We start from the raw sequence: 7,744 nt of genomic DNA on the forward strand, positions 1-7,744 counted from the left end.
CGATTTTTCTTGGGGGGGGGGGGGGGGTCCAATGACCTCACAGAGGGAGTGCGCTGCCTCTGTGAAACACTTTACACACCACAATCTACAAATCGCGGCATTAAGGGATTAGCAGCGGGGGAGGGGGGGGGGGGGGGTGGAGAAGGGGAGTGTCACTGTTGCAATGCACCCCTAAGATGATGCAGCAGGAGGCCGGCTCTCCTGCTGCCAGATCTTGTCAATGTTGGGGCTCATGGCAAAACAGGACACTTGTATCTGGCATCCCTTTGCCACGACAACCTGTCGGGTCTCAGCAATTTTTAACCACGGGGTCCAATGACGAAAAACCCCTCTGTGAAAACCATTTACACACTGCAATCAACATGGATCGTGGCATGTAAGTGGTTACCGGCATCCCTATGATGCACCAAGCTCTTGGCAGCTCAGTCAAGCTGGGTATGCCACAGCCAATCAGGAGCTGTCGGCGTGACCTGGGCGTTACCGCTAGCTCAGCCTGGGCACACCCACACTTCTGGTGTCGACATATTACTAGGTTAGTAACCCCAACCCCAAAAATAAGTTTTGCCGCCAGATATGTCCCATTTGTGGGTGCCAGGTTAACACATTTTTTTTTTTACTGCCTGGCAAGAATCCATTACAGATCGCTGGGTTCTGGATATTATCAAAGAAGGCTACTGACTGGAATGTGCAGTTGCTTCCCCTTCGAGGTTTATCATAAATTCAGAAAGCAGCCCTCAGGTGTCAGATCTTCTGGATAAATTCTGGAAAATCCCCAAGTCTTTGCAATACCCAAACACCAAGTACCATCTTATTAGAGATCTGAGGAACCTAAATAAATGTCTTCAGAAAAAGAAATTCAGGACAGAAAACCGCAATCCCAAAAATGGTACCAACAAATCTACAGTTCACCACGCAAAAAAAAGCCCTCATATGGCCATTGGGCGGGGCTGTTGAAAAGTGGAAATGAGAATCCCCAAAAAATCATTGCGTCCCTTGGGCCAAAATAGGCCGTGTTCTTAAGGGGTTAACAAGGCAATAAGCTCTAACACCCTGTTTTTCAAATACGAAGATGTTGAGAAAGAATGACATTTACTTACCCGAAGTTTCTCTTTTCGAGGCAGCACTATCAGGGCTCTTGCAGACTGGCGAGAGCGATATCAGCCAATGATTCACAGTCCGGTATCGCTCTCACAAACCTTCTAAAAACTCCTCATGTGAAAACAGCCTTACATCCCATTTCTTTCAATGGGGCAGTAGCAGCGCTGGCCCCATTAAAAGCAGTGGGAGAACATCATGATCTCCTACCGCTGCTGTGACAGCAGTGGCAGGGGATTGCTTCATTCCTGCAGGGAGTCCCTTCATCACTGAACACTATGAGAACAGCGGCAAGGGATTCCTTCATACCTGAGGGGGAGTCCTCTCTCACTGAACACCCTGCCGCTGCTGTCACAGTGATGAGTGGTGAGGAGACTCCCCGCGGGGCTGAAGGATTCCCGATTCTGTCATCACAGCAGCAGCAAGAGATCACGATGTTCTCCCCATCTTGTTAATGGGGTCGGTGCTGCTGCCGCCAACCCCATTGAGAACAAGGTTGAACCCCTGGTTGTCACAGCTTCACATCCCTGTGGGGCTGAAGAAATCCCCTGCTGTAGCTGTCACAGCTGCAGCAGGGGATAGCGATTTTCGCACATCACTTTCAATGGTGCCGAAGCTGCTGCCGGCGGCCCCATCGGAAATCATATGCGATATCACAAAAGGAGGGGGCATGCTGCTATTTTGATTTCACGCAGCACCACAGGAGTGAAAACATCGCAAATGAGAATGAAACCATTGATGTTTATTGGTCTTATAACCATGCGGTTTCACTAACTCTCGCGCACAAAAAAAAAAAAATCACCCGCTCTTCTCGCGAGTGTGAAGGCGCCCTTATATCCCTCCCTATTAAAGCATTTAAGCATCTTTTGGCTTGGTTATTTCACATTGTGGAATGGGGGGTGTGCCTTTTACATAATTGGTCTGGCTTATCTGTTAACTGTTTCAATGCTGTTGTGGGTATGTTCTGTCCTAGTGGTATGACCAGAATAAAAATCCCTGCTTGCTGAAAAATCAGTTTCAGGTAAGTAAATTCTATTCATTTTCATCATTTTTTGGAGTAAAAAATGTGTCTGTTTCACGGATGACCACATGACAGTATGGATGAGCCCTAATTGCCGATTGTACCCCCTTATTTAAAGGTTTCACATCAGGTTCCCCCTTACCCTTCAGGGTATACTTTTACTGATACAAACACCAATTTCCAGCAGCATGCAAAACCGGAAATATGGGGAGGTCGCAGAGGAGCAAAATTTTGATAAGCAGCCACTCACACACCTACCGTGTTCATGATGTGGGTGGCTGCTTGGTATTCGGGTGCTGTCAGATGGGCAGAATTAGTCACTATTCTGCACGTTTCCATTCGCAATTGAAATAGCTTAAATCAGACTGCAATTTTACATCAAAATCCACAGTGAGACTTGTGAGTTTTGGTGTGGAATTGGCAGCAGTATAATTTCACCCTGCGCAAAAGCACTCTGAGGGCTCTATCACACGAGCGTCATTTTGATGCCGAGTAGGTACGCAAATAAGAATAATGTAATCTAGAAGAAACCATGGTTTGCTATTGGTTCTTTCAGATGGCATGTGCCTGGATGGCACATAGTCATTGGCTCCCATAGACTCTTATGGGACGAGTTGACAGCCTATTACTTATGACTATATTCATTTAGGTGGGCTGTTCCATACCTACTCAGTACATAAGTACTCAGCTCACATTGTCTTCACTGTCTTGCAGATTATACCGGTTTCACAGGAGCGTAAAATACATCACTTAACAGGTGCTGCCAGGTCCGGCATTTGTCTCCTCTTCAGCTTCGGAAGACTTGCTTGTAGTTTTCAGCAAGTGCTTCCTGGCTTGGAGGTTCAAAATTCCTGCCTCCAGGAAGCGCAGGCTCTGATTGGTTCTCAAGTGCTGCAGCTCAGCAAATCAGAGACAGCGCTTGATGAACCAATTGCAGCCATTCAACGCTGTACCGTCAAAACAGCGCATCAGAATAAAGCCTCTTAAAGGCTGCAGTCAAAAGTAGTATTGGCGGTCGTTAAGGGGTTAACCAACAGAAGAGAGTAAATATTGTTACTGCAGTGATCTCCATATCGCTAAGGCCTAATGCCTATGGCCATGACGGATTCCGCCAGCGCAATATCTGTCACGGCACCCCCCCAAAACCCTCATACTCAACACTCCGGATCCGCTGTCAACGTCCTGCCTAGCGGGTTGGTGCGCATGCCCAGTACAGCATGTGACGTGCCGGATGACACGGCCGGCTGTGAGTGTATTCACGCGCTACCTCTGCTGTGCTACAGAGCAAGTATAGCGGGACAGCAATGGAAGCCGGCCGCACGCATTCCCGCGGCAAATAGAGCATGCCCCATTTTCTTTTTACGTTGCAGAGTTCTGCAGCGTGAACATTGAGCTATTAGGGTCAATAGAACCTAATAGCTGCAGAACACTGCCACGGATTTGTGCCACGTAAAACGCATCAGAGATCCGGCTGTGGGCTTTAGCCCTAAGGGGGACCTGTGACGAAAATCAGAACTCGAAAACACTGCTTTTCAAGTAATGTAAACTCATGTCACAAAGCTAAAGTTCCAGCCACAGTGTGTTAATCAACACTGATGTTCACATAAAGCATCACAGAATAAGATTCCAAAAATGACCTGGGATGAAATTTTAAATTTTTTATTTATTTTTTTTTAAACTCAGGCTGGACTTTTCTCTTGAGTGCTCGCACCTACTTTAAAGGGGGTCTCCAGGATTAGAAAAACATGACTGCTTTCTTCCGAGAATAAACACCCCCACCCATTAGTTGTGTGCGGTAAAGCAACAACCCCATTTACTTCACTCGAGCTGCGAACCAGATACAAGTCCTACAGCTGTGGTCCCGTTTGTGGAAGAAAGCAGCCATGCTTGTCTAATCCCATACACAACCTTTATTTGAGTAGGATGTACACCGCTTTCACATCTGTGCTGGAACGACCCTTCGGAAGTTCCATGAAAAAAAAAAAAAGGGGGTGGGGGGGGGCTGCACTCACACTTTCTCGGCCGCTAAACACCAGACAGCTGAGCAGAAACCAAAACAGCCCCCATTATAGTCAATCGTTCGGTTCAGTCATAAGACAGATCCTGTTCGGCCACGGGGGTTCCCCTTTTCTGCTCCCATAACGGAACCCCTGAGCGAAGAGGTGATCTACAGTCCTCACTGAAAGGAATAGCCCCTTATAGGCCTTATCCACTGTAGAAGAGTAGACAAATCCTAAAACGTAACTTATTTCAATGGAGAAAGTGATCAAATGGCGCCTTCACTTATTGACTAGCGGTAAATGGACACGACCAGAGGACATAGGAATTAGGTAACTTTTATTTGAACAGATGAAATGCAGTTTGACCAAAATGACACATCTTGTGTTAAAGTTCCACTCATATACTGTTTCACATATTTTGGCACATCCGTCACCCAGTCCTTTCATCCGTTGACCCCACAGCTGGCAATGAAGAGGCTCAGTTTGTCACTGTGTGATTTCCAATAAGAGAAGCCGTTTCTGTAGTGTCCGGACACATGGAGTCTTCCGCCAGCTTCATGTCGCGGCTAACATCACATGACGCTATACATGCATTTCAGCTGCTCGTATGACAAGTGCAGTTAGTTAGAACCCACAGAAAGGTTTTAAACAAAAAATCATTAAAAAGTCACCACATTGGCAATGACCCAGACATGATGTCACAGCGGGAAGAGGGAGGCTGGACATGTGGAGACCTGTTTAACAGAGCTTAGAAATAAAACCGCTACACAAGATCAGTCTTAAATATTCCCTTTATGGAACAGTCTGACGAAGCCTATAATGTGGGGCTCGTCATAAAGCCGGGTGCGCACAGGTCGCGTGGCAGCACTGCCAAACGGAAGCTATGGAACATCATATTGGTGTGATGGTGTAGGCGCATTTTCTGTAAGGCCTCTGACAGTGTTTTTCTATCCGTGTTGGACGATGAGAAGAAAAAAAAAGTCGGTGGACAAAAATAAAAATTACAGATGTCATTTCTGTGCCTTATTTTTTTTTCTTTTTTTCTAAGAAACAACCGACATGGACTAAATACAGCTGCACATGTATGGGAAAGAGGTTTTTTTTTAAATGTAACTTTTCTTCTACCGCGTCTGCGCCCAACCCAAGTTTATGATGTTCTTCACACCATTTTACAGCTTACACACAATTCAATCCACATACAAGTTTAAGTAAAGGCCCATTTAGACACAACGATAATCACTCAAAAGATGTCGCTCAAGCGACTTTTGAGCCATAATCGTTGTCATTTACAGTGCAAGTTGGATGTCCCCGCTTGCCTTCTGCATCCAGCTATTCCCCCCCGCTCTGAGCACCGGCTGTTATACAGCCAAGCGCTCGGAGCGGAGGATGCAGAGACAAGCAGGGTGTCCCCGCTTGCCTTCTGCATCAAGCTGTTTTTGCACGGAGCGCCCGGCTGTCATACAGCCGAGTGCTTCGGGAGGAGAATGCAGAAGACAAGCCGGGTATTCCCGCTCGTCTTCTGCATCCAGATGTTTTCTGCACGGAGCGCCCGGCTGTTATACAGCCGAGCGCTCCGAGCGGGGTATGGAGAACAGAGCTGGACAGCTCTGTTCTTCATACCCCGCCTGTCATCAGGGAGTGGGATACAGCTGAAACAATAGTATCAGCTGTATCCCACTGTGAATCCCTGATAAGGCTCATCGTTGTCTTTCAGCACAGTGAACAAAAACTGCAGGATGTCAGTGCAGTTACACACAACGATTATCACTTAAAAGACGGCTTTTGAGCGATAATCGTGTCGAAATTGGCCATCATGAGTTACAGTCTCTACTACAGCACAGCGCTGCATTCAGAATCCTGATGGCTTCAGAGCTAAAGTCATCCAGCATTCTTTGCTGGCGATTTGCATCCTAGTCTTTACTCTACAATGACTGAAAACGGCCATATACTTACCGATACAGGAGGGCAGTTTGGCTGCCTGCATGCTGAGGTGGTGCAGATATCTGCCCTCCTGTATCAGTAAGTATAGGCCGTTTTCAGTGATTGCTTGGTTTCCCTTTCTGTGATGCACTAGTCTTTACTCTAGGTGCTATATAGTAATCGGATGTAGCAATAAGTGCATCACTAAACTCCAGGCGCTCAGCTCCACTGTAAGGCTTCTGTCACAAACTGCAGAGTAATCCACTAACGCTGGGTTACAATGTAGGCGGCAACTCAAAATCAGTGCAAGATCATTTAATGTATTTAGTTATTTTCTTTTTCACATTATATCTCAAGATCAACAGATAACGCTCAACGATGAACAAACCCTTCAAAAGGGAAGGAAATCCATCGGCTCCCATCACCCCTAAACTAAACATGTGGTGCCATAGAAGCTGACAGACGGAGTCCAGGCATGGCGGGTTTATATGTTATGTTCCCCGCTGTTCCCTGTCAGATCCACCACTGGATGCATCCCTTGGACTACTTGTATATGTGCACAGGCTGAGAAGACTACTTGACTCATTCTACGCGAGGGTCATGTAGTCCACGGGACGCACCGCAGCTTGGACAGCGCATAGCAGGGAATGGAAGTATACAACATCCCCGGACTCAGCAGGTCAGCCCCTTTAAGCCCGTAAGTTTACTCATAAGTGCCGACGGCTTTAAACTCACTTAAAAATAGAAAAAAAAACTAATGCATTAATAAAACTACGAAGTAAAAGCAAATTATCAATATGAAGTCCAAGTGCCGCCAACATGACCTGTGCGCATCCAGCGAAACACCTGCTAAAGATGGAGTGTCGATTGTCAGCAACCTGAGAGATAAGCAGACACTATACACAGTAAACGGCTGGATACTAAGGCCGAAACACTCTGAAAAAAAATCCTTACTGAAAAGGGAAAGTTAAAAAAACAAAACACAATCTGGCTCCATGTTGCTTGATTATGTAACATTGTGCAAGGAAAGTATTTGGGGAAAAGTTCTGAGTATAGTTTGCTGCATAGAATACTTCACTTTTTAATGTAATGCTTTCCGATGGCCAACAAGAAGACTGTCAGATCATCACAGCTCCGGAAATACTGCTTACAGCCAATTAATACAATAATGTGGCCTCTAGTAAGCAGTTTAAAGGGATCCAGTCATGTACATGAAGCTGCGATGACGCAGATAACCCGCAGCTCATACGCAATGTAATTGCACATGGGCTGGGTGTATGTCCGCGACCATAGAGCACAATAAGTTCTGTTATGGATTCTGCGGTGAAATAGAAGATGCTGCGTTCTATTTTCTGCGAGTGGACAACTGAATCCCGACTGTAATGTGAGCGGAACTGTATAATTCAATGCATTTGATTGAACTGCGGATCAATCACTCGCAATTACTATCCACTTGTGTGAGACCGGCCTAAAAACGATTCATCTCTTGCTGGAAGCTGCAGGAACGAGCTGTAAGTTCTTAAAAAGTACTGCACATTACCCTAGAAGTGACAGACCGCTGAAATTAGCAAGTCTGTCACCATTGGATGCTGCCCCTAGTGAGGACAGCATACAGTACATGGCAGGGTCCCTTTAATTTTATTTATATATATATATATATATATATATATATATATATATATATATATATATATATATATATAAAAAT

Source organism: Eleutherodactylus coqui, chromosome 10 (genome assembly GCF_035609145.1).
Source record: "Eleutherodactylus coqui strain aEleCoq1 chromosome 10, aEleCoq1.hap1, whole genome shotgun sequence".
Taxonomy (NCBI): Eukaryota; Metazoa; Chordata; class Amphibia; order Anura; family Eleutherodactylidae; genus Eleutherodactylus; species Eleutherodactylus coqui.